This window comes from Fringilla coelebs, assembly GCF_963513975.1.
Source record: "Fringilla coelebs genome assembly, chromosome: Z".
Lineage (NCBI taxonomy): Eukaryota > Metazoa > Chordata > Aves > Passeriformes > Fringillidae > Fringilla > Fringilla coelebs.
In genome coordinates this window covers 53647431-53673128 of record NC_140031.1, presented here as the reverse complement: position 1 = coordinate 53673128, position 25698 = coordinate 53647431, and the positions used below count along the sequence as shown (strand labels likewise).

General features: G+C 41.1%; 1 protein-coding gene across 1 annotated transcript in view; it reads right to left on the bottom strand.

Moving 5' to 3' along the window:
• SNCAIP (synuclein alpha interacting protein) overlaps positions 1–25329 on the bottom strand; it is an 86000-nt gene extending 60671 nt beyond the window's left edge. The window contains exon 1 of the mRNA XM_084225268.1: positions 25239–25329. The gene's annotated coding sequence lies outside the window, so the exon portion shown is untranslated. The remainder of the gene's footprint in view (positions 1–25238) is intronic.
• Positions 25330–25698: the final 369 nt, after the last annotated feature.

Sequence of the window (25698 nt, the reverse complement as noted above, 5' to 3'; positions counted from 1 at the left end):
CTTGCTTATATGGCAACTGTTTCAGTATCTTCAGACCAGCTAACTCTTTCTATATGCATGAGGATTGGCTGACATGCAGATCAAATCCAGATCAAACCACCTCCCTTTGTAAATCATGTATGTACATATATGTGTAAAAGCAGGGAAAGACAGGGCAAAAACCTCACCAGAAGACAGAGCACGAATAAACGCTACTCCATTATCACAACTGCTTCTACAATGCCACTGTTGGTAGTGATCCCCAGTGGGACAGTGGCCACACTGACACCCCGTGTTTGGAGTGAAACACACAGCTGCTGCCTCGGATGTAGCCCCAGACAAACTGTAAGAAAAGCAGGTGGTGGGATTTACTTTAACTTCTGACGTCTTGACTTTTGCACTAGCAGTGGAATCGGGTCTGGGTTTGCCGCTTTCCAGTCGTCAACTGATGCCAGTAGGAAAAGCATTCCTTTATCCAGGTAGCACACAGAGAGGAACAGCTTCTGCTGAGTGTGCTGCAGCAGCATCCTCTCCTCTTCACTGTGACATGCTGTTATATTTGCACACGGGGACCACAGAGTAACTTTAACCATTAATGTAGTTTCTTTTTTAGTAATTTTCCATATTAAAAAAAGAGGCTCTACCTGTGAGGGGAGATTAAATGAAACAATGCACTATTCATTCTTAGCCATTTTTTTGTTAATGGCCACTAAACTAGTCAAGCATGGAAAATAGCCTGTAGTTGTACTTATTTCTAGTGCTGCTTTCATGATACTTTCCTAAGATGGGGAGTACTACTTCCTGCCAGCCACTAACCCTACTTGGGCTTGAGGGCTGCTCCCTTCACTTGTTTAAAAATGGTCTTTAAATGGTAATGAACTTCTGCTTCTTCCTTTACACTGCTCTGTGAATATGTATTTATTGTCATGTTATCTTCAGTTATTATTTGTTCTCAATTGGATTTGTTCAGTCTTCCCATTAAACATATTTGTGACAGCATGACTCTAAAATAAGTGTTTCTGCTTAGCACAGAAAATAACAATTCTCAAATCTCTATTACAAGAAAAATAATAATGTCCACTTTAAATTACCTACATGTAAATTTAAAAACCTGTCACCCAGAGGCATAAGAAATAGTTGCAAATAAAGCAATCTACTTAAAGTGTGAAATTCTTATCATTCATGTATGAAATGGCTACTTGCCACAAAAAAGACCAGTATCATCTCCATGAAATATAATTTATTTCTCAAATGAAATGTTCCTGTAATTTCAAAAAGGACACTTGAGGTAAATGCTGCATTTACAAGAAAAAACTGTAACAACAAAAACTCAATTAAAAATTATTTTCCATCAACAAAAATCAATTTTTATAAAAGAGAAAATTCATTCTCAAAGAAAAAATCCTAGAACCTAGCAAAGACATTTTTAATAGCTTTTTATATCCTCAAAAGTAAATAGCTTTATATATCCTCAAAAGTAACCAACATTATCACCCAAAACAGCAGCATGAAAAAGGCTGAAAGGGTTTGCCTGAGTTCATTTAGTTTAACCCCTCTGCCCACACACGGTCAGGTTTAAATCCAGGACTGCACCCACCTGGTTTCTGAATATTTCTAAGAATGGACACTCCAAAATTTCCCTGGGCAACCTGGTCCAGTGTGTGTCCAGCCTCAATGAAAAGCACTTCCTTGTGCTTAGATGGAATTCCATGTGTTTCACTTTGTGGCAACGGCCTCTTGTTCTGTCAGTGTGCACTGGAGAAGTCTCCATGGAAAAGAGCCTCACTGCTCCTCACTCTATCCCAGTCTGGAAAAGAGAGGGCTTAGGGATTGCCTTATTGTGGCCTTCTAGTTCCTGAAGGGAGCCTACAGGAATGATGGAGAGGGACTATTAATAAGTTAGTGACAGGAGAAGAGCCATGGTTTCAAACTGAAGGAGGGTAGGCTTAGATTAGATATTAGGAAGAAATTCTTCACTATGAGGGTGGTGAAGCACTAGAACAGGTTGTGAAAAGAAGTGGTGGATGCCCCATCCCTGGAATGCTCAAGGCCTGGTTGGATGGGAAGAATCTCAGGTAGTGAAAGTTATCCCTCTCCATCACTGGGGGCAGAGAACCATCAACATGGGAAGAGACCTTTAGGATCATGAAGTACAACCATCAACCCAGCAGCACCACTGCAATCCCCAAACCACCAAACCACATGATCCAGTGCCTATTCCAGATCACCTCCAGGGATGATGACTGCACTACCGCCCTGGGCAACTTATCCCAATGCCTGACCCTGACAACAGGGAAACAAATTTCTAATATCTAAGCTAAATCTCCTATCTAAGCTAAATCTCAAACTTTTGTCTCAGTTTAAGGCCGTTTCCTCTCACTGGAGGCAGAGGAAGGGACCAGGCCCACCTCACCACAACCTACAGGGAGTTCTAGAGACCCATGAGGTTTCCTTCTCTCCTTGAGACTACACAAACCCATCTCCCTCAGGAGTTTCTCATAAGACATGTTTTCCAGACCTTCCAAGATCCTCACCCCTGTTACTAGATGTGCTCCAGCACTTCCAAGTCCTTTTCAAGGTGAGGGGCCCAGGTGTGGCCTCATCACTGCTGAGAACAGGGGCTGAGCACACCCTGGCTCATCAACCAGCACCCAAGGTCCCTTTCTGCTGAGCACTTCCAAGACTCCTCCGCCCAAGTCTGTGGTTTTGCAGGGGATTACTGCAATCCCAATGCAGAGTCTGGCACTGGGGTTGCAGCTGAACATCCTGCAGCATCCTCAGCCCACTGACCAAGCCTGTTCAGGTCTCTCTACAGAGCCTTCTAACCTACACTAGATCAACAAGCCCACACAACTTGGGTGCCATCTGCAAATTCACAGAGACTACCCCCAATCCCCATGTCCAGATCATCAATAAAGATGTTAAACAGGACTGGCGCTAAAACTGAGCCCTGGGGAACACTGCTAGGGACAAAGTGACAACTGGATTTGCTCCATTCACCACAGCTCTCTGGGGCCTGGCATCCAGCCCGTTTTTCAGTTGTTGAAGAATCACCATCCAAGCCAGCTTGTCTAGGAGGATACTGTGGGAGATGGAGAATGCTTTACTGAACTCTAGATAGAAGACATCCACAGCATCCCCTTCAACTACTAAGCAAGACACTTTGTCACAGAAGGTGAATCAGGCTGGCCAAGCAGGAGCTTCTTTTCATAACTCCATGCTGGCTGGGCTCGAGTCTCTGCTTGTCCTGCATGCGCCATGCAAGAGCACTCAGGACGACCTCTTCCATGACCTGGCCCAGGACCAAAGTTAGGATGTGTAGCAGGATGCTCTGCCCTGGAATGTGGTCCAGCCACTGGACAATGTCCTATTTGCAAGGCTCTCAGTAGCAGATTGAGAGGGGGAATCATGTGCTGCTTTTGTTGTTGAGTTCTGCTAAAACCAGTCTGGTTCACTAAACCCGAATTAACATCCTGATTACTGAGGCAACTGGAAATATGTGACTGGAAATCAATCACTTTATACTAAAAAGTCCGGTCCACTCTCATGTGGTTCAGTTCTTCTAACACACTCCTTCTTGCAGTATGTATGAAGTTTCCTCCTCTGAAGTGGGAATGCCCCTTCAAGGGTACTCCTCGAGGCTGAAAGAGATCTGCCCACAAGCATTGGTATGGTGAGTTACATCAATCTCTACTTAATAATTGTTTCTTTTTGCTAGCTTTAATATAACTCCTTTGATATAGTGCAGTATCCTATCTTATACTATATGCTACTAGTAGTTTTAGATTTTATACTATGTAGTAAGTGATTCTGATTAAGATACTTTGTTGAATCACTTTTCATCATAAATAATACATTTTATCCATATACATCTGATGTGCCACATTTAATTCTGTGAGACAAAGTTATTTAAACTGTGGACAAATGTCCGGGGCTAAGATTGGATTGAGCTGCACTCAGGCCCTTCTTATGAGGATTTTAGAAACCAAGGAGTTCCTTTCTGAACCTCATGACCCAATGGGACAACTTCTCTAATAAACTTCATCTGCAATTCCCACTCCCACCCGTGACAGGCTCACAGGGCTATAGTTCTCTGGATTATCTTGTAAATGGGTACTATATTTGCTAATTTCCAGTCAGCTGGAACTTCTCCACTAAAACAGGACTGCTGTTAAATGATTGAGAGTGATTTGGCAAGTTCTTTTGCCAGTTCCCTCATTATTCTGGGGTGTATCCCACCATGGCCCATGTTCCTTAAGGTCCCTCCCAATGCAGACCTTTCTATGATTCTATGATCAACAAGTGCTTTCCAAGTCTTCTTTCCAGGGCTGTACCCAAGGGATTCTTTCAAGCAGGTCTCTGAAGTTTTGTATGGAACAGTACTGGTGGCTTTTATACTAACAATAACTAAATGCTCCCTCTAAGCATTTATTTTCTATTAGTTTGCTAGTTTGTAAATGTGTGTGAAACTCACAATAGTTGTTTGCTAGTTTGTAAATGTGTGTGAAACAAGTAATAGGAAATCTATATTTCAAACACAGGATATCATAACATGAGTAATGTAAGATATCCAACACTGAGAACTAAATCCAAGGCAGAAATGAGGACTAATTTTGCATTTTTTCAGGCTGGCAGTGTTTCAATGCTTTTTCATTCTCATGTCCTTTTTATATATTGAAGTATTTAGCAGAGATAGGAACAAAAAAGAGATAATGCTGTTTAAAGGCCTTTTAGCAGATGTAGAAACAGAAATACCTATCAAAAGAATTGTTTGCATAATCATGACATAAATAAGCTGCAATTAGACTGTACTTATAATTTCATTATGCTGCTCATTATGACCAAGATATCCTGTTTGTTCTGCCTGTTCAAACAGAGAAAAACCCAACCCTTCATGAAAGCCATTCTTTAATAGCCTTTCAGAAGGAAGCTGTAGCTGGTAAACACATGTTCTTATGGGAAATTGCCATAATCCTGACTATATCCCAGCAGGCTCTGAAAATATTTCTCACAAAGTCTCTTACATAAAATCTACAACATATGTAGAGCAGACTGTGCTTCACATCCTTTTAAGGAACTTGCAAGATTAATGAAGAAGGCATTACTCTTGCTTTTCCTTTCAAATGTCTACCTCTTGCAACAGGTATTCTGTAATATTTATTTTCACTCCTATTTTCATGGTTTCTGCACTACCATGAATCTGTAAAAGAGGATGTGAAAGTTTACAACTAGACCTCCTATTGACAGTGTCTTACTGTCGGCTTCTTATGAAGCCTATCCAACAGACAGACTATTGATAAATGCATTTCATTACGTTTGTACCACTAAGTTCCAACCATTCTTCTGGGGCAATTATCAGAGAAATCAATACAGTGGCTATTTTTTATGTGGCTGCTAAGAGGTTTTGAAAATCAATACAGTAGTTATTTTTTATATGGTTGCTAAGAAGTTTTGAAATTGAATTCACTTTTTTTTCTTTTTTTTTTTAAACTACTATTGACTGATACGTCAAAAAGAACACAAACAGACCAATACCGCTCCCTTACTAATTGTCATTCAGCTAGATATCTATAAGCCATTAGAGACATTTAAAAGTCACAAATTTCTGGATGAGGAACAGTAACATTGATGAAAATTTTAATAAACTTCACCATTTGAAAAATGTAGATTACTCTTCACAATCTAAACCAAACAGAATTGTTTTTTCAACTATTTTTTCTTCACTACTTCTTAACTGAGTTTTTGCCCTCTTGCATCAAACAAGACAATTTAGTTAGAGAAAATGAGACCACATTATAGACATGGAAAAATTCTCAGTGCAACCAGAGAAAAATTCAAGAAGTATTTGGGGATTTTTATTTTAAATACAGTTTCTTTGATACTCCAAATCAGAAACCTAGCAATTAGTCTTTCTGAAAAGCTTTGTGATCCAGTATCACCTACTGTAATTATCTATTTTTATCAAAACCAGAATCAGTAGCAATGAGAAGTCTGCCAGGAATACTGTGTACATTGTCTCATGCCTCATCTTCTTTTTCAACTGTTGTTTTTTCGGGAATTGTTTACCAGACAGATGAACAGTCATGCCTCATTGTCTTCTACTCACTGGAACAAAATTGACCTTTACAATTTGTGCAACTTGAAATTATGTGTTCAAAAGACAGCACGGATAAGAAAGGGGGTGGTACACTTCTGATCTGTGTAATTTACTAAATATGTAAAAAATGGATTTACAGCCCCTCTATTCTGATTTACCAGCATTATGCTCACACTTAGGCTGCATTTGTAGAAATAGCTGCAGAAAATGCAGGAGGGAAAGAAAAAAGTCAGACCTTTCATGAACATACAGAAACTCATAACCAATGTCCCCTCCACGCTGAAATATCACAGATGGTAAGACTAATTTTTAAACAACTGTGCTTTCCTTTACCACATGCAAAAATATTGCAATATTATTTTTAACTTTTTGGATGTTAGTTGGCCACAATGACTTGCTACTACAGTTGGAAACCAGACCACAAATGTTCTACCACTAAAGTTTAAATCTAGCTCTTGGTTTTGACTCCACACTATAAATTACTAAAATAAACAGGAAAACTTTTCATTTGCACTTCTGCTACTTTCCATCCAGGACTCTACTCTCCAGATACAATTCAGACTTCTCTTCTCTGTGTTACTTGTTACTCTTTACAGCCCAAAGTTTTAAGTGCCCTGCCTAGAGGACTCTAGCTACTTCTGCGGGTGTCACTGTTAATCAACGGCACATGGAAAGGAAATGAAGGAGCCAAAAAGCAGCCTTGTTGTCTGGAAAAAACCTCAGAATACATGGACATGGGTGACAACGGTAGGAAAAATCAGAGCTGGATAACAGGAAACGTTTGCAGCTTACTGAAACTGTTTAATTAGAGCCTCATTTTAAAGCATATGAAAATTTCGCTGCAAATTAATGGAAAATTGGGGCAATGGCCTCAAAGTTACAAATGTATCCAAACCCCTCAAGACATTATAAGGATGAGCCTATTACAATTGTTAAAAAAATTTTATTTACTTTTTACACAGTCTGTGCAAATTAAACCATATTCTGTTTTCTTTTATATGTCCTACTCAAACTTCACTAAACCTGTTGTCATTTGCAAACCCACCAAAACACATATTCAGCTATAAAGAGTGAATTAGGATGTTAAAAGCTAAAGATGATCAGATAGGCCCTTGCAGTAGACCATTAGGGAGTAACAGAGACACACTTACTTACTTACTGACTCATTTGAAATTAAGCTTTTTCCTCTGCGGTAGCCTTATTTTTGATCCACACAAACTTCATTTCTGTTCACAGCAACAAGAAAAGCATGCCAAAAGCATGCCAAAACCGGGCAATTCTGATCTTTGGTTGTATTAACAAATACCCCATTATGGTTTCTAGCTGCTGCCTTTCACAAGTGAAACAAACATATAGCTTAGGATGACCTCTGAGGAGGACTGCAATTTAAAATACATAAGCTGTATGCCAAAACTGCTTATCATACATAGCAAAGAGCTGACCTTCCACCACTGAACTATCATCTTCATTTCCAGACCCCCTCAAGTCCTCCACCTCCACTGTGATGGCCTGACAAACTCTTTCCTAGTCATGGCTCTTGGGCCCACCAAGAACAGCTGTTGCATTTAGCACAATCTACTGATTTGAAAGATTTGAATTTGAAAGATTGTATGGTCAAATACCACACTCTCTTGTTTTTTCACTCAAAAATTATGCCAACCAACAGGTCTACTCCTAGTTCTAGGAGGATGCAAAAGAATAAAAATAAAAACTGAGAATGGAAGAAACCCCCATCCCAAATTGACAATATTTGGCAAACAGCAGCATAGCATGACAAGTAAGTATTTAGTTGCCTGCAACTGAGAAGTAAGCAGAAACACTGATTGGCTAGACTTGGTTCAAAAATCTACGCAAACAACTAAGAATCAATGTTAGAGTGTTTAGTTTTCCAGTAAACAATATTGTCATAGGAAAGCTTGTGCTCATGGATTACTATACTACACTCTAATTTGTAGTTTTATTAACGCAACTTTCAGCATCTATAAACCAAATCATTAGTCTTGGCATGTGACCAAGGTACAAGTGTAGTCACTTCATTGGGAATAAACGCAGTTGGCTAGGCAGTGTTGTAAGATTGTTATTCCATTTTTTCCCAACAGAGGAGTACCTCTTTTCTACCTCTTTTTCACACACATATACACTGAAACAAGCAACCAGTTAGGATCTCTCCCAGTTTCAGGAAGGGAAAACAGCTTTAACACTACTTAGAGAAAATCAGCACCAGTTGCAACTTTTTAAGAGATTATTCCTTTTAAACAAGCTCCAATCCTTTCCATTCACTTGTTGCAAGGTAAAGGGGCATTACATCTGGTGAGAAAGAGGAACACGGATTTCCTGCTCTGTATATCCTACTACACAAAAGCAAGCGTTGCCAATCCCAGAAACTGAATTTTGGAATACTGACAAAGTTATGAACCTTATGTGGTCCAGGATGTTCATATGGTGTTTCAATTACACAGATGATTCACTGATATTTATCATAGCCATACGGTCTGAAAAGGAACTTTGGATGCCTATGTCAGTGAAGCAGTTAGCTGCTACTGATGAATATGATCTTATGCTGCTTGTTATCTAGCAAATCTGCCTTTGAAAAAGTATAGTCTTGCTATTTGAAAGTCAGTTGTTATTCTCACAAATGCTCTTAGGAGATAAGAGATGATGCCTTACAATTCCACCAGAACCATGCTGGGCAAAGAAAAGAGAGTATATAGTCTGCAGCTGTCAGAGTCCAATCTGTCTGAAATCCTGGATCCAACTGTTTCCAGCCCTCAGAGCCAAGTTCTCAAAGTTCTGACCATTAATGAAGAATTTCACCTTCTTTGGCTGTTCAAATGCTCACAGATTCAGCACTGTCACAAGTGCAGACCCGCAAAACTTAGTTCTGTACCATTCTTTGAGGATTTGTAGAAATGCATGCAGAGCCATAAAGTGCTGGAGAGTCACACAAAGAAACTACTAAATGGCTTATGACAGAGTTTCCACAAGAGATCAGGCACATCTGTAGAACTGCAAGCGATAAAGACACTAATCTCTCCCTTAACTGATAGATCCAAAGAGCCTATCACCAAAATACTTAGGAAGCTACATTCTTCCCTGCAAGATCACAGCACTTTCCTTCTGCCTGTAAGTTGGTTAATGTTTGTACAAATTCTTTAAAGCCCTAGCAGGACCTTTTAAGCAAGAAATGCTTAATCCTTTAATGCTGAGGAGAGTGGGTATTTCCTTAAGGAAAGCCAGGTCTAAGTAAGATCTTTCAGAATCAGCTGGCAGTCTCACTAGGACAGAAAATACACTGTTGCATACTTCTGTACATACAGAAACCAGGACTGAATATACTAAGCAATTCTACAGAATATCCCACTCTACCTAATCTACCACAAAACCTAAAATTCAGATTTACACTGAACAAGAAGGCAGGAATTGCTCTTAAGGTAAAAGTTTCATCCACCCACCTGAAATCCAGAGTTGCGGCATCAGCCAGTCTCCAAAAATGAACTTAAGTGAACTTGTAACATACACGTAGTTTTCAATTCAGATATTTGAAAAGCTCCTTTTGAGTCTAGAAAAGCACTGATTACCCTTCTACTTTCACCAGTGAATGATGTAGAAGTTCTATAAGCAGCTGTGCTGACTCCAAACCATCACCACTTCCATCAACCAGGACAGGGAACCTTAAAGTAAGCCACAGGGTTTGAGTGAGGGATGCAAAACAATTATTACTGATTTTTTTTTTAAGGTACATTAGATTTAGTTTACAAAGCAAGAAAGATATTTACTTCCTTTGCTCTGCAGAATTACAGTGATGTAAATACCAGCATTGGAGATTTTTTCACTTTCTCAATTTCATGGAAGCCACCTCTCACAAAACAGTATATGTATTACATTTTCATTCTGGAAGCCCCTGTCTAGAAAAATTGTAACTGTAAATATTTTTAAAATATTTTGCAAGTGCTGTAATTTTTCAAGCATTTTGATTGGTTTAAACCACTCCATTTATGGGAAAAGAATATTTATTTCTGTTGGTCCCGGTGAAATTTGTATTTTCCATGTTGTAGTTGGAGATCTAAAATACACTTAGGGAACATTTTATTACCTGATACCTGTAATTAAAACATTGGTTTTGCTTTCTTCCCCATCACAACCATGAGCCTTAACAAGTTTTAAAATATTAATAAAATAAGAAAAAAAAGCCTTCTTTTTTTTTTTAATATGAATTCCAAACTGTTTCAAGAGCAAATATTACAGCAATTAATTGATAGTGCAATATTTTCTTATGGAGGTTCCAGTAAGATTGAATTTATGATTTATCACACTGTACTACCCCATAATCAACAGAACCTCTGAAACTGCAAGATCTCAGCGACATGTAAAAAGCAGTTCTGTCAGGGTCTATGAAAGGGCTTTTTCCTTTGCTTTTGAATGGTGAAAACCATAAAAGATATCATATCAATGAGTGGACTAAACCAAAACAAAAGCAACTGAAACAAAATGAAAAAAATTACATTTCCTATCAAGCCATGAATAACATTAAATTAGACCAAAAGCAGAATCTGGAACAACCAGTAATAAAACAGAACATACACAACACTGGAAAACCTGCCACTGATATATTTTGTAGCACCGAATGTACAAAGGCTCAAGTATAAATTGTGCAGCTTGTAACTAGTTCATTGTACTTCCTCTGAGCTTTAAAAATATTTTCTTAAGCAGAACTAGCCAAAGAGTCTTCAAATACATTTGTTTTGAGTACTGGTAATTCAATGCTAACACCAAAGCCAGGTTAAAATAATACATTCACATATAGATCTGGAGATTATGTATGACATAATTTTCCATGGAAAATTATGATTGAGCAGAACATCAGGAATTTAACAAATCTGTTCTTCAGTCATTTTAGAAGTGAAATCTGACCATAAAAGCTTTCTTTACAAACTAATCTTAAAAGACATTCATCTTTTTTCTCTACTTCCTGCAAAATTTCAGGGAAAACCCCCACTGCTATTCCAAAGTGTGACTCCCTGGAGAAAATGTACATACAATGTTTGCAATTACTAGGAAAAGTCCACTGCAAATTGAATTTATTACTTTACTAGTGGAAATTCAGCAGCTGAACTAACAAAATCCGGTTGAGTGTTGATTCTTTTTAATAACTGCCTCTTATATCACTAAATTCTATGGCAGAAATAAATTTTATTTCAGGTTACCTCTCTGTTCTGCCAATGCCAATGCAGGAAGTTCATAAATGTGAATCCTCAGGAGGCCTACACGCATCACTGAGAACAGTAAAATGAATGGTTACACATCTGCAGTCTGAACTTTGAGATGAATACAAGCAAATAGTGAATGTGCATTTTTCAAATGATTGCACCCGCTATTTTCCACTGACTCATGACTGTTGGCAGAAATGAATAATACATTTTAATATGCAGAGGTTCAAATATCACAAGTACAGAGAGTATGTATGTGTATATATCCATCTTCTCTGCATACATAATATTAAAGCTATAGGTTTTCATCTGTTTTTTATACTTAAACATCAAATAATTTATAATGCAGAACTGTAAAATATATATAGAACACTGCATCAATCATGTGAAAATACAAGTGCTGTTCAGCATTTCTGTAAATCCTTCATTAAACCCAGATTTGAGACCGAACCAAGGACTTACATGGATCAAGTCATGGTCACTTGGAACACTGAGAAACATAAAATGCTGTGTTATTTCATGTCAAGATTATTTGCAGCTCTCTTCATTATTTCAAAGAATATTAGTGACAAATACAGTGCTTTCCACAATACAGCCAGGGCTTATGCCCTTAAATTCAGGAGGCAACTGCTAAACAAGGACTGGGACATCAGCTGACCCGAGTCCTGAGATGTTTTACACAACCAGTACACTGCTAATGTACACACAGAAAACACAGACATGTAACTAACTTTCAGTAACATCGTCAAATAAGAAGGAATTAACTATGTGATTACTGAAAACATCCTGCTCTGCATCTCTACATTCCCCATCAGACTTTGTAACATACCACATGCCACTTCTCAAGACATCAACCATTACACGTCCTGCATGGAAATACACAGAAAAAACGAAAATTCAACCAGTATATCCTAAATGGTAGCTGAAAGCATAAAGCACATGTGTCACCTAGAATCACTGCAAAGCAGCACAATACTTTACTAAAGTGAATAAACAGCATAGAAGAAAATGTGCGTGTACATAGCCCTCATACTTACTTGAGCAAGATTTTGGAGATGTACATTTGAGGAGAATTACGCAGAACATTCAAGAAATTAATGGTTCGATATTGTTCCAAATCAACTCGAGAAGAAACTGATACATAAAAATATGCATGATATTTTGATTTAACTTTTTACTCCAGGTACAATTTGGAAAGCACTGCGCTGTCAAAGCACTCACAACTTCTATTCTTTTGGCAAAGGCAATGAATATTGAACATCTGCAGGGCTGTTGTGAGTTCATGAACTACAGAAATAAAAAATATGCCTTCTTTTGGTAGCCTAGTTCTTATGTAAAAATCCAAAAATAACACACCCTCGTAACCACATCCACAAGGAACCAGATACCTGGCCCCAAAGTAAGACAGAGCAACAGAGGGCTTATGGCAACTACCACTGCTAATGTAGGCTCCAGCACTTATGTTAGGATGAAATCAAGCATAGCAGAACTCAGCCTTTCCAAATCATGCCTTGGTTTAGGGGGAGGTGGAGGATTCTGTGTCAACATCTTTAATAAAGCAGATGTGACTCACTGCACTCTTGTTTCAAACCATTAACTGAGGTTTCTCTTCTTTCTCTGAACTAGGGGCAGCAGCACTGTGGGCAGTAGTACTGAGGCAGCAATCCTTCGTAAGTTTGTGCTCAGTACAATAATTTAAAGTAAATTATATTATTTAAAGTAAATTATTATTATTATAATCCTGACTTCAATTTCTCTCCTTAGTAATTTGCATCCTTATTCACCTTATCTTCTTCAGGTACTGATCATAGAAAATTATGGAACAATTTAATCAGTATATCATCCCCATAAATCTTCCTATTCTGCATTTTCTTTTAGAAGAACACATTTAATTTGTAAGTGTTGTTTCAATAAAACCAAGCAATTGAAAATGTCTTTGTTTAGCATACTCTTAATGTTGAAAGCATCTGTTAGGTCATGTTAGGGTTTGAGGTTATTTTAATTATTATTATTTTTTACACAGATGAGTAAAGGAACTTTTCACACACTTCCTTACATCTTTCTTTTTCCCATTTAAATTACTCAGCCTAAATTCAATAATAGTCCAGTCAAATTTCAACACCTTGTAGCCCCATTGTGGCCTGCTGAATTATTTCTAGAAATATCCTGGAAAAGAATTAATGCCAAACACTGCTCTTAAGTTTGCAATATTCAAATGCTGTACTTGAAGTTAGAAATTTAGGACTTGCCTTATTTACATTTCCCTGAAAAAATCCTGCATTCAGTCCCATGATGATTTTTGCTTCATGTGAGCTTTAATTATAAAGTCAAGGGAAAACTCCTATATCAGTAGATTCTCTGCTTCAAGGATACACATGCCAAGTGTATCCAACATGTGTGAAGCCTATGCACTGTCCTGCTCTCTTGTGGGAGGCCTGTTTTCTCTGCAACAACTTTCCTGTGGTTCCAGTCTTCCAACTAAAGCCATTTTATTCCCTCCTTTTATATTTTTGGGCTGTCAATTCCACTGCCCCATCCTTGGTGCCCTGAAACTGACTAGAACATCTAAGAGCTACACTCTAGCAAATTCTGATACTCCAAATTCCAAAGCTGAATTTTCCATTGATACAAGGTGAATTCCACTAGCAGTCAGGTGAGGGGCAGCAGTGGGTAACCAGCATTAGACTTCAATTTGGGATGTGAGCCAGCCTCATGCAGGGCACATCACACAGAGCATATATCTGTGCACATGGTGCCTATGGACCAAAAGAACCAAACCTAAAACTCAAAAAACCCTAACCTTGAACTCAAAAAACTCAGAATGCACACTTCTTGTCACTCAGAGCAACCCACTTTCATTTGACACTACTTGATGAATAAATTTGACAAATATTATATGCATGTATTACAGGTTTTACTTTTACGATATTTACTTTTAAAGCAAAAACCATCGAAAATAATTTTAAAAAATATTATAATTTCTACTGCAAACATCAACTTTCCTCTGACTTAGAAATGACACTTGACCACTAACATCTATGCAAATATTTTCATTTTGATAAAATTAAAATTAGGACAGTAGAGAAACTGCAGAGTTTTTCATACTTTATTCCATAGACATAGACTATGATGTTGTTTGCAAAACTTCTTAAAGATTAAACAGTGCAAACTACTGTATATTTAAGCACTGTCAAAAAAGAACCTTTTATTTTCATTATAGTTTGGTGGAAATTGGAATATTCAGTGAAAAACAACTAAATTATTCCTGAGAGACATCTATGCCCCTAAAATCAGAATGCTGTCTTCTGAAACTCTCATTATTTTTGCATTTGAGAAATAGACTACAACTGCAGCTCTGCAGCTATACAATGCTAATCTACATAGAACACTGCAATTCAATATTATTTGTTTAAAATGTTACGGGCAGTAGACACAACCAGCACTAGCGCTCAGCTGTGCAGCTATTAGTGCTGTAATAAACTGTGGGATGAGGTGGCAGAAATGCCAATTAGGAGTCGTACTTTTATTTTAAGCTGAAATTTTGTAACATCTTCAGAGATTCCTAGAACCCTTCATTAAAAAAAATGAAACTATGTTAAAGAAATGTTAAACTATGTTAAAGAGCCTCACTACCCCACTACATCAAAGCCCACAATGTTACAAAATTTTCGCATGAGCACATTTCTTTGCTTGTACTGATTTTGATGTTGGGACTAACTGAAGGATCCCACTTCAGTGCTTTGCAAAAGGTGATCAGAGCACACCCAAACTACTCAGAAATATCAGGTGTGCATTTTCACTTCCTGTGTTCCCCCATCCAGCACTTAACTAGTCTAAATTTATTTAAAATTTTAGACTGCCAAGGCCCTACAGCAAGCAGAAGATATCCTTGCAGCTTTTTTTATGGATACTCATCAGTAATGTCCAAGTGTTTCACAAACTTTCCTCAATTCATTCACAGTCTTACAGTATTAGGATAAGAAAGCATTATTATCCCCATCCAGAGGCTGGAACCAAAGGGGCTTACAGGAAGCCACAGAAAACCACAGCAGAAGGGCCAGAACGAGAAGCATGGGAGCACACAGGTGTTCCCGTGTGTCCATCCACATCTCCAGCCTGTACTGATCACTGCCAAAAGTGGGAGGTGGCTCTCACTGCAGTTCACTTCCCCCACACACCTGACCCCAAAAGGCCCAATGAACAGAACCTAAATAAGAAAGCACACATCCTTCCTGGCCACAGCCATGCCATGTTTTGGGTTGTGCGTACAAGGCTACCTATCACAGAGCCAGAGACACAGGCTATTTATATCCCTGTAGCCTTGTGTGTGTTAGTTATAACAAGGTTTCTTCTTTTCACAGTGCTTCACAGAAACACAAAACAGCTGAGGATGGAAAGGAGTTCTGGAGATCAACCAGTCCAACCCCTTGCCTATGCCTCAGCTAGAGCCTCTTGCCCAGGTCTGCATCCATGTGGATTTCAAGTATCTCCAAGGATGGAGAGAGACTCCACCACCTCTGAGAAACCTGTGCCAGCTCTTGACCACCGTGATAAACTGTTTCCTCAGCAAGGCTACTAATGCCATCAAGCTGACAGTGCAGCTGACACTCCTGAAGGGTGGGATACCATCCAAAGGGACCTGAACAGGCTCAAGATGAGGGCACAGGGGCTCCAGATGAGGTTCAAAAAGGTCAAGTGCAAGGTGCTGCACCTGGATTGGGGCAATTCCCAGTTGCAATCCAGGCTGGAGAATGAAGGGATTGAAAGCAGCACTGCTGGAAGGACTTGGGAGTGCTGGTGGGTGAGAGGCTGGACATGACCCAGCCATGGGCACACACAGCCCAGAAAGCCAAATGTGTGCTGGGCTGCATCCAAAGCAGTGTGGGCAGCAGGGTGGAGGAGGGGATTCTGCCCCTCTGCTCTGCTCTGGTGAGACCCCACTGCAGCATCCAGCTCTGGGGTTCCATCACAGGAAGGATATGGACCTCCTGTATCAAGCACAGAAGGGAGCCACGAAAATTATAAAAGGGATAGAACATGTCTCCTGAGAGAATTGGGCTTGTTCACCTTGGAGAAGGCTCTGAGGAGACCTCCTTGTGGTCTTTGGTACCTGAAGAAGGCCTACAACAAAGCTGGAGAGGCATTTTATACCATGACTTGTGGAAATAAAACCAGAAGCAATAGTTTCAAACTAAAAAACAGCCAGTTTAGTTTGGGTATTAGGAACAAATCCTAATTTGTGGGACTGGTAAGGCACTGGAAGTGGTTATCCAGAGAAGTGGTGGATGTCCAACTCTGTCCCACACTCTGAACCTCACAATTTGAAGGTGCTGGAGCTGTTCAACATAAAGTATTAATCCTTTTCATAACAAAAATATTAGGCACTGATTGCCACATTACAAAAAAAAAAAAGATGTTGCTACTGTCAATTTGCAGTTCTCTACTGTATTTTCTTCTTGTAAGTGAAAAGAGTTAGATAATTTATTCAGCCTGGCAGAAACCAGGCTTAGCTTGCATTCTTGTGCAGCATCCAGTGAACTAAGGCTGTTCTTTTTCCTCAGAAAGGTGTCAAGGACAGGAGTAAGAAACACTACTTTTAAAGAATTGTTTGATGAAAGATAAAAGAATGTTTTATTTATTTCAGTTTAACCATTTATCTAGAAACAAAATATTTTCTTGGCAGACAAGTAAGCTGCAGCATCCCACCAGGCTGAAAAGCTCAGTTTCACCTTATTCCTCTACAGCATATCTCATGTCACAGTAACAAATGAGAGTCTATTTTGTATTCCTTTTTGTCTGACAGTACTGATTTTATGTGAAATATTTTTTTGGCATGAAAAAAAACATTGCACTAACTAATCCTTTTATGTTCTAATTTTTAGGCCTTTTTTCTCCCTTGTCTTTGTAAATAGCATGGAAAGTGCACAGTGAAAGAATTAGACACCTGACAGATCCTTTCAGACTATATCCTTAGATACAGATCAGTTTTGGTTTTTTTTTTAATGCATAAAGAAAATCAATTTCCACATAAAAAATTTACTAAAATCTGATGTGCAACTATACCTGTGGTCAAACTTCACTCATGCAATATAGTACCTTAATAAGAAGGTTCACTGACTTAATTTTCAAGCAGATGGAGTAACTTAACAATTAATCTGACAAACCAAAAATAACCCTTACTACATAAACTAAAAAAAAAAAAAAATTTAAAAAATCCCCAACCAACAATAAAACCCCAACAAACCAAAACAACAAACTTTTAGGAGTGCAAGGATGTTCCTGAAAACATACACATTCCTTCTCTTAAAAATAATTCCAAATCCTTTTAAGAGTTGGGTTGTGTTTTATATATTATAGTGACCTTACTGTTATTGTTGATATTTCTTATAATTTATACAATTTCACTTTTTTTTCCCTCCATAACTGTGCTCTAGATTCAACAGAACATTTTAAAATGCTCACTTTTTAACACTGCTACTTTGACCCGGTCTCTCATCTGGATTCAACACTTGCAAAAATGTATGGCCTGGATATGATGGTTCTGTAAGGCTGAATTTAACAATCAAATTCGGAATAGGGACTATAAAGTTAATTTTCGGAATAGAAATTTGCCAGAAGTCTCTCTGACACTCTAATGCCCTTTCTATAACTCCTTACAGAGGGTAATTAAATAGTGAGACAGTTAAACTCCATAGAAAAGCAGACTATCCCAATACAAAGAATAAGGGATATGTACCCAGATGCAGAGCATCCACCAACAAAGCTACAGGAGGATGAAGTGGGCATGCAGTCCTGAGTTTATGTCAGCATTTGTAGGCGTATCCACAACAGCGCAAATCTAGAGAAGACAGTTAAAAATAGCAGTGGAGAGAGATGAAAGCAGACTTCAGCATGGTTTAATAATCTGTCCAGAAGGCTTGGAAAGCCCTCTCTTAAGTCTAAACTGGCATGTCTTCACATCACATACAAAGCAATTACAGAGCTGTCTGCATGTCCTGCAGTCATACTACTCGATTGCAGTGTAGACACATCCAGAAATAGTGCTACTGTAGATATGCTCATCTAAAAACTCCATTTGCAAAAAGAAAAGCCTGGAAGCATACTGTAAAGCATATGGGACCTGATGAGGAACATATGCTGGAGAGAGTGTCCATTTTGCTAAATTCCATTCACTGGAATTGTGGAGGACCTCCCTTATACTCCTGTATCATGTGTTGGTTGGCCTCTCCTGTGGGAATTCACAGAGTCAGGCCAGATTAACTTGAACCTTCAAGGACAGCAGTTCACCCAGCTTTGCCATCTACAGAAGAGACACCATACACTCTACAGGCAGCTGGGAGAAACCTTGTGACATGTGAACAGCACTCATTCCTCTCCATTCCAACGCAGTGCCAACGCTGGGTTCTGAACTCCGAAGCCAAGCAGGCATATTAGCTACCTACTGATTCAAGGACATCAAGACACCAACACCTTTATCTATCAGTACTGCTAACAAGGGCAGAACTTATTGTGATGCAGCAACCCAAAGCTGATAAAATCCTTCAAATTCAGGACCTCCTCTCCCCCAACAGTGGTTCTCTGCATGGCAGCAACACTACTGCCTCTAGCCTCTACTGGCTACAAAAAACAAACCATGACATCCTCTCAAGGATGGCTTACTATCTTTTGTCCAGCAAGTGACCAAAGGGATCCACGCGTGTTCTTAAACTGACTGCACAGTGAATTATTCACTCTGAGGAGATTTTGTGTGCATTTTGCTAAATCACAAGATGGAATGCAGTTATCCAGCATATTTTGCTGCCTTACCAGGAGAGTATAAAGACACACAAAACCAAATGTTGACTCAGACAATTAAAGACCTGGGAGGAATTGGATCACAGCAGCGGGGATTACTTACAGGCCAATTTACCATGGGAAGAAGCAAGCTAGTAAAATACATAAAGTTTTGGGTGCAGCAGCACATTCTGCGCTGCTGTCTGTCTCTTTGTGGAAACCCTAAGCACATGCACAATTGTGCTCAAACTAGTTGTCTGGACCTGAGCATCTCAGCACTCAAACAGAGCAAAACCTCCAGTCACCAGGCAGCACCATTCCAGCAGACACCACTAAACTGGGAGAAGCTGCTGACTCCATTGAAGAGACGCCCTGCAGACACCTTGACAAATGATAAGGCTGAGCAATCAACATCCATATGAAGCATAACAAGGGCAAGAGCCATGTTCTGCACCTGGGACAGGGCGCTCCTGGCTGTAAGGACAGACTGAGAGGCTGGAAAAGGAATGAAAGGCCCCATGGAAGAGGATCTGGTGGTTCTGATCAAGAGCAAGTTAACTATGAGTCAACAGTATGCCCTGGCAGTCAAAAGGCCCAACCATATCTTGGAGTGCATCAAGCACATGAAAGAATTCCTCTACCTTATCAATGTGAATTTGGTAACTGCATGAGCACTGCTCTCAATTCTTCTCAACAAAAGACCAACACCCCACATCCTGGGGTGCATCAGGCACAGCATCACAGCCGGGCAAGGGAGGGGATTGTCCTGCCCTGCTCTGCTCTGGGCCAGCCTCACCTCGAGGGCTGGGGGCAGCTCTGGGTGCCACAACACAAAAAGACATTGAGCTGCCAGAGAGTGTCCAAAGGAGCCACGAGGATGGGGAAGGGCTTGGGGTGAAGCCGTGTGGGGGTGGCTGAGGTGACCTGGTCTGCTCAGGCTGGAGGAGAGGAGACGGAGGGCAGAGCTCACTGCAGGTACAACTTCTTGTGAGGGGAAGAGCAGGGGCAGGCACTGAGCTCTTCTATGTGGTGACAGTGACAGGGCCCAAGGAAATGGCTTGAAGTTGTGTTAGGGGAAGTTTAGACTGGATATTAGGAAAAAGTTCTTTACACAGAGGGTGAAGGTTCTTCATCCAGGGAAGTGGTCACAGCACTAAGGCTGTCAGAGTTTCAGTGTTAATGAGAAGCAAATAATTAATGATGTAAGTGTAGCTCACTTTCCTGGTGATTCCATTCTGTAACTCAAGGTAAATTTTTGTCCATGTCCTAGCAACAACCACAAATATTGTGCTTTATCCAGAGCTCAGTATATGAGCTTGCAAAATGGTAGTATCCTAGACATTAACATAATTTGGACACATAACTGAAGACTCTCTCCATGTAACAAGAGGAGAAATGAGTACACTTAGCACAGTAGAATGTGGGTCAGGGAATATGACACAGCTTATTTACCTTACTAGCACTCTTCTGCTTCTGTGTGTGGTATATTTCCAAAAACTATTTTGCTTCATTTTGTTTGGCCCTTTTTGTTTCTTTGCTTTTAAAAGCATCTTGGAGACCGCTTTTACAAATATTCAAATAAGTGTTTCAACAGGCTGACACCTTCAATATTTAAAATCTTGAGCCCATTCAAAAGCAGCTCATGGGATCTTCATAAATTTACTACTGTGGCTTAACTGGAACTGACAGCATAGCATACAAAAGGCAGAATATTTACATCCAAATTTTAGTTAAAGAGAACATGAGGAATGTACATGCACATATAAGCAGTTAAAGGTATTTCCTAATTCTATAAGAAAAAGAGGCCAGTATGGCAAGATCCTGCAAAAGAACTACGTGGATGAATAACCCGCAGAGCACCACAGCTCCAAATCACAATCACATGCATGCCCCTGTCATGCACATCACAGATTCACTGCATGGCAGGGGTTGGAAAGGACCTCTGGAGATCATTGAATCCAACCCCCCTGATAAAGCAGGCTCACCCAGAGCAGGCTGCACAGGATCATGTCCAGGCTGGTCCAGGAAGGAGACTTCACAACCTCTCTGGGCAGCCTGTTCCAAGAAAGCTATGCAGCACAGCCTGAGTTTTAGTCACAGATGTAAACAAGTTGGTTAAAATGGGGGAGGGGGGGTTGAAGGGAAGTGCTAAGTTCCTGATTAGAATTTCATTTTAAATGGAAAGCTCCAGATTGATTCAGTAACAATAAAACAGAAGGGGGGAGAAGGGGGAGGATTTATATATAAGAAGAGGTCATGTAGTACACTGTATTGAGTTTAAAAGATAAGTAAGACAATGCTTTTTTATCTGGTATAAACAAAAATAATGCCAGCAGTTTGACTGCAAACAAGAACTGAGGAGGAAATTGAACCAAAAAGGAAATAATTACAGCAAACCTCACAAACCTAATGCTACGTTTTAACCAGAAAAAATACACTTTATGAAGCACTGCTTCATAATTCTTTATGAAGTGCAAATCAGCCATATTCATATTCAAAATAGGCTTTTGTAAACACTCCTTAACACACAACAAAACATACCTAATGAAGGATTGCCCCGATTGCCAAACTGTGGCGGCTGAATTGTACTTTTCTTTGATAACTCTAAGACCTTCAGACCTCTGAATCACTTGGTGGTAGAAGATGAAATCATGGTTCCACCTTAGACAGGTAAATAGTAGACAATATTTCTACCACAAAAATTTTTTAATTATTTTCCCCCCTCAGTTTAGAACTCTCTTAGGGGACTTAAATCAATAAAGTATCTGATGCATATGTTCTATCTTCTTCTTTCCAATGGTTCCACTGTGCATATAAATCTATTGTAGAACCACATTTGCATTTAAAGAGAAATTCCCTTGTGTTTACTATGCACCTGCTTCATGTAAGGCTGTCTTTTCTATCTCCTTTGAGAAACAACAGATCTGCCAGAAAAAGAGGAAGCTCAGACACAATGCTACTCCAAGTCCTCCTGCCAATTATCTAAGCACCATTTCCTTCAGTTTAGTTTAGTTATGGTCCTGTTCAGAAAAGCGCTGAAAAGAATTACTATTTGCCCTTCCAAAATCCAATGTTTCTCAACTTTTTCTAACATATTTTTAATTTTGACAGTGATCATATGGATTTCAACTGTAAAAAAAACACTGCATTTGCTAAGCAACACACAGGAAACCACTGGCAAATAGATTACTTACAGAGTTGCACATGAAAAATATAAACTTTATCTTACTCGGCATTAATTTTAATTATCATGGCTGCATAAGGAAGGATGAGAATATTCTCCTCTTGACATCTACCTGAAAAGAGATGCAAGTTTATTCTAAAATTGAAATAAAAATAATTGTTCCCTGCCTCCTTAGTCATGGGCTACCTCTGGAGATACGCACACACAATCAGAGACAGATAAGGGTGCTGATAAAGCTCTGTTACACACCTCATCTAGTCAGCTGAAACATTTAAACAGATGAGGGAGATAACTTGCTGCATCCCACAAAGGCTGCTGAACTATTGTCTTTGTGCTCATGAGGTGCAGCATCACCACTTCAAGACACCAAACTATGTCACAAGGACCATCATCTCTGCACCACTGCCAACAGGACTTTTGTGCTGCTGTCTGTGACAGACGAGTCACCCCACGGGGCTGCCTCTGGCTGTCTACTCCCCCTTTCTTGCTGGCATATCCGGCATGCGGAGGCTCGTGTGTCTCCATTTCAGAGGAGAGAAGCTACAGCAGCTGCAGTGGGGCTGTCATGCTTTCCCCTTCCTGCTTCTAATCAGCCAAGTGTCCAAGGACAGAGCTGCTGTGGAATTAGGTACAGATCTGAGACATCCTGGAACACGACTGTGAGAAAGAGAGCTGTGCCAGTGCAGGTGGTATTCAACCTCAGGTGTGTGTGGGATGAACACTTCTTGCACCTATGGAGTCCACATGGGAACAGATTTCAGCTGCCAGGAAAAATGGACAATTGGAAAGCAGAAGGACACCTCATAGTTTTTCAAGCTCTGTTGATGCCCAGTCAAGAAACAGTTAAAAAATACCTATGATTTGGGATTGTGGTTTTACAATTATGAAAAAAATGACATATCATTGATTCACAGTACTCTGTGAAGGGACTGAATCTTCAAGGGCACCTTCAGTCACCTTGTCCAAGCAGTCTAATTTTACATGCAGCTCTTTGTAAACTCGGAAGCTGGCCCCAAAGAACTCATGACATACTTACTTTCCACGTTGCTGTAATTAGAGAAAAAGATATTAAGACAAGCAGCTTCTAGCTAATGTAAGCTACTATCTTCTACAGAACTTCCTTACCTGAAAGACTGCCCAGCTCCTTGTTCCAAAGTGACACTTAAAAGCATTTTGAGAAGCCTGCACTGGACTGCTTGCTCAAAAAAGAAGGAGATTTTTTTTTAACCAGTCTCCTTGAATTTGGAGGTAACTCTACCCTGGGCCAGTACTCTGATGTAGTTTTATTTTACTCATGGTTTCAAGAAGCTGCAAATCACACATGCGCTTTCTGCAGCACTCTGAACCAATGACACAGACCAGAAATCACCAACACCTGAAAAATAAGTGAACTGCCAGTTTAAGACAGTGTAAGTGACCGTATTAAGCAGAATGGTCAGTCTGCACAAGTCAGTCTTATACCACATACCCCTTGGGAGCCTTTCCATTACAGGCCTTTTCACAAATGGGCTATAGTGATGAGGCAAGTGTCTCTTTGACTACTAAAGAGGTCTAATTCTAATTGTTTCATTCAGATGAAAAGTGTTTCTCACTGTGTTTGAACTACCTCTTGAGCAATCCCCCAAGCCTGCGCCTGCAACCAGTTTTTCAGCTTACCTGCTAAATCTTCAAAATATGGCTCCAGGATTCCACAAGACATATTTGCAGGCTTAACAGTATGAAGACTGAAGTGGTTTACCAAGTTCACTGACCATGAGCTCACACATGAGCAAGCTGCAGAGGACTTTAGGGTGAAGAATCTCATGTTTATGGGTGGTAGTAAGGCAACAGGTCATGCTTTTTATGGCCTGCTGGAAGCACATGCAGTGCACATAACTCCTAAATTCAGTAAGGGCAGGACACCATTAAAAGTCTGCTACAGCATGCTACACAAGGCTAAAGGCATGCATCTCATTCAATATAATTTCTGGCTGCAGGATCAGTGCTATTTGCACAAAATGTGAAATTATTTTGATTTCCAAATGGTATGATTGTGTATCTTTCTTCAGTCATTTAAATAACAGAAAAGGGTCCAACAGTCAAGTGATATGCTTCAGAGCAATTTTTTTAAAACATTTTTTTCAGCTACCTTTTGTTGGAATGCTGAGGTATAAAACGAGGCTAAGATGATAAGATTTTCCATGGAAAACACAGGCACTAGCAGTTTTTTGGTGGGTTTTGGGGTGAGGGGACTTTTTGAGGACCAGTTGTGAATGATTAATATCTCTGTGAGATGTGGCTTTAAGCCAACCATCTTCTTTATATATATCCAGTACCATCGGAACCTGATCCTCGAGCTCTTCTTTATATAAATTACATCTGCTCACATAAAGCACTCATTGATGCGGGTATGAAAAAGGTTTGGTCCCCGCTGCTGCAAAAACACGATTCTGGATTGACCAAAGTATAAGGCTTTGGAGCATGTTTCTACCAGACGACTTGGCATTTGTTTCCCCGCAGTTACAAACATGCAACTCCTACTTGATTTTCTTCCAGATTTCGGCTTGCCCGGCGGGACAGGAGGGTGCTGACGGCCGGGTGCCCGCCCGGACGCCCGGCTCCGAGCAGATCTGCGGCGGGGGCGAGTGTCAGCGGCTCACACTGCGCTAGCAGGGCTTCGCGGCGGCACTTGGCGCGGCTGACATCACGTATGTGCTCAGCCCCAGCGAAACCCCCCGCGCTCAGCCCTGATTTCATGCGGAAAGCACTTCCCCGGGGCGGGCTGGCGGGGCCGGGGCTCGCCCCCCGCCGCCGCTCGCTCCCGCCCGCCGCCCGCGTCTCCCGCCGCCCGGCAGCCCCGCTCCGGCGCCCCCGGGGACACCTCGGCGGGGGAAGAGCTTCCAGCGCCAGCCGCGCCCCCGCGGGGCATCCCGGGCTCGGCTCCGCGCCCCCTCTCCCGCCGCCCTGGGGGCAGCGCTGTCAGCGGCAACAAAGCCCCCGTCCACTCCGCTCTGCTCACCTCACCCCTGCGCTTCGCTCGGCCGCGGCCGTTCCACGGCGGCCGGGGTGATGGAGACGGGGGAAGGACCCAGGTGCCGCCTCTCGGCTGCCGCCCCCCGCCACTCCCCGTCGGTGCAGGCAGCGCTCCGGCAGCGGCCCGGCTCCCGCCGCCCCGCCCTCCGCCCCTGCCCTGCCACCGGGCAGCGGCCGGCAGGAGCGGGAGGAGGTGGAGGAGGAGGAGGAGAGGGAAAGCGAAGGAAGGAGCGAGGGACGGAGGGGGCGGCTCCGCCCGGCCCCGCTGCGTCACAATGCGGGGGGCGCTGCCACGTGACCGGCGGGGCGGGGGCGCGGGGCCCGTGCGGGACCCTACGGTGGAGCGGCGGGAGCGGCCGGGGCGGCGGGAGCGGCGGGCCGGGCACACACACGGCCGCAGCCCACAGCCCGCAGCTGCCCCGGAGCTGCCGCCGCCCCACGGGTCC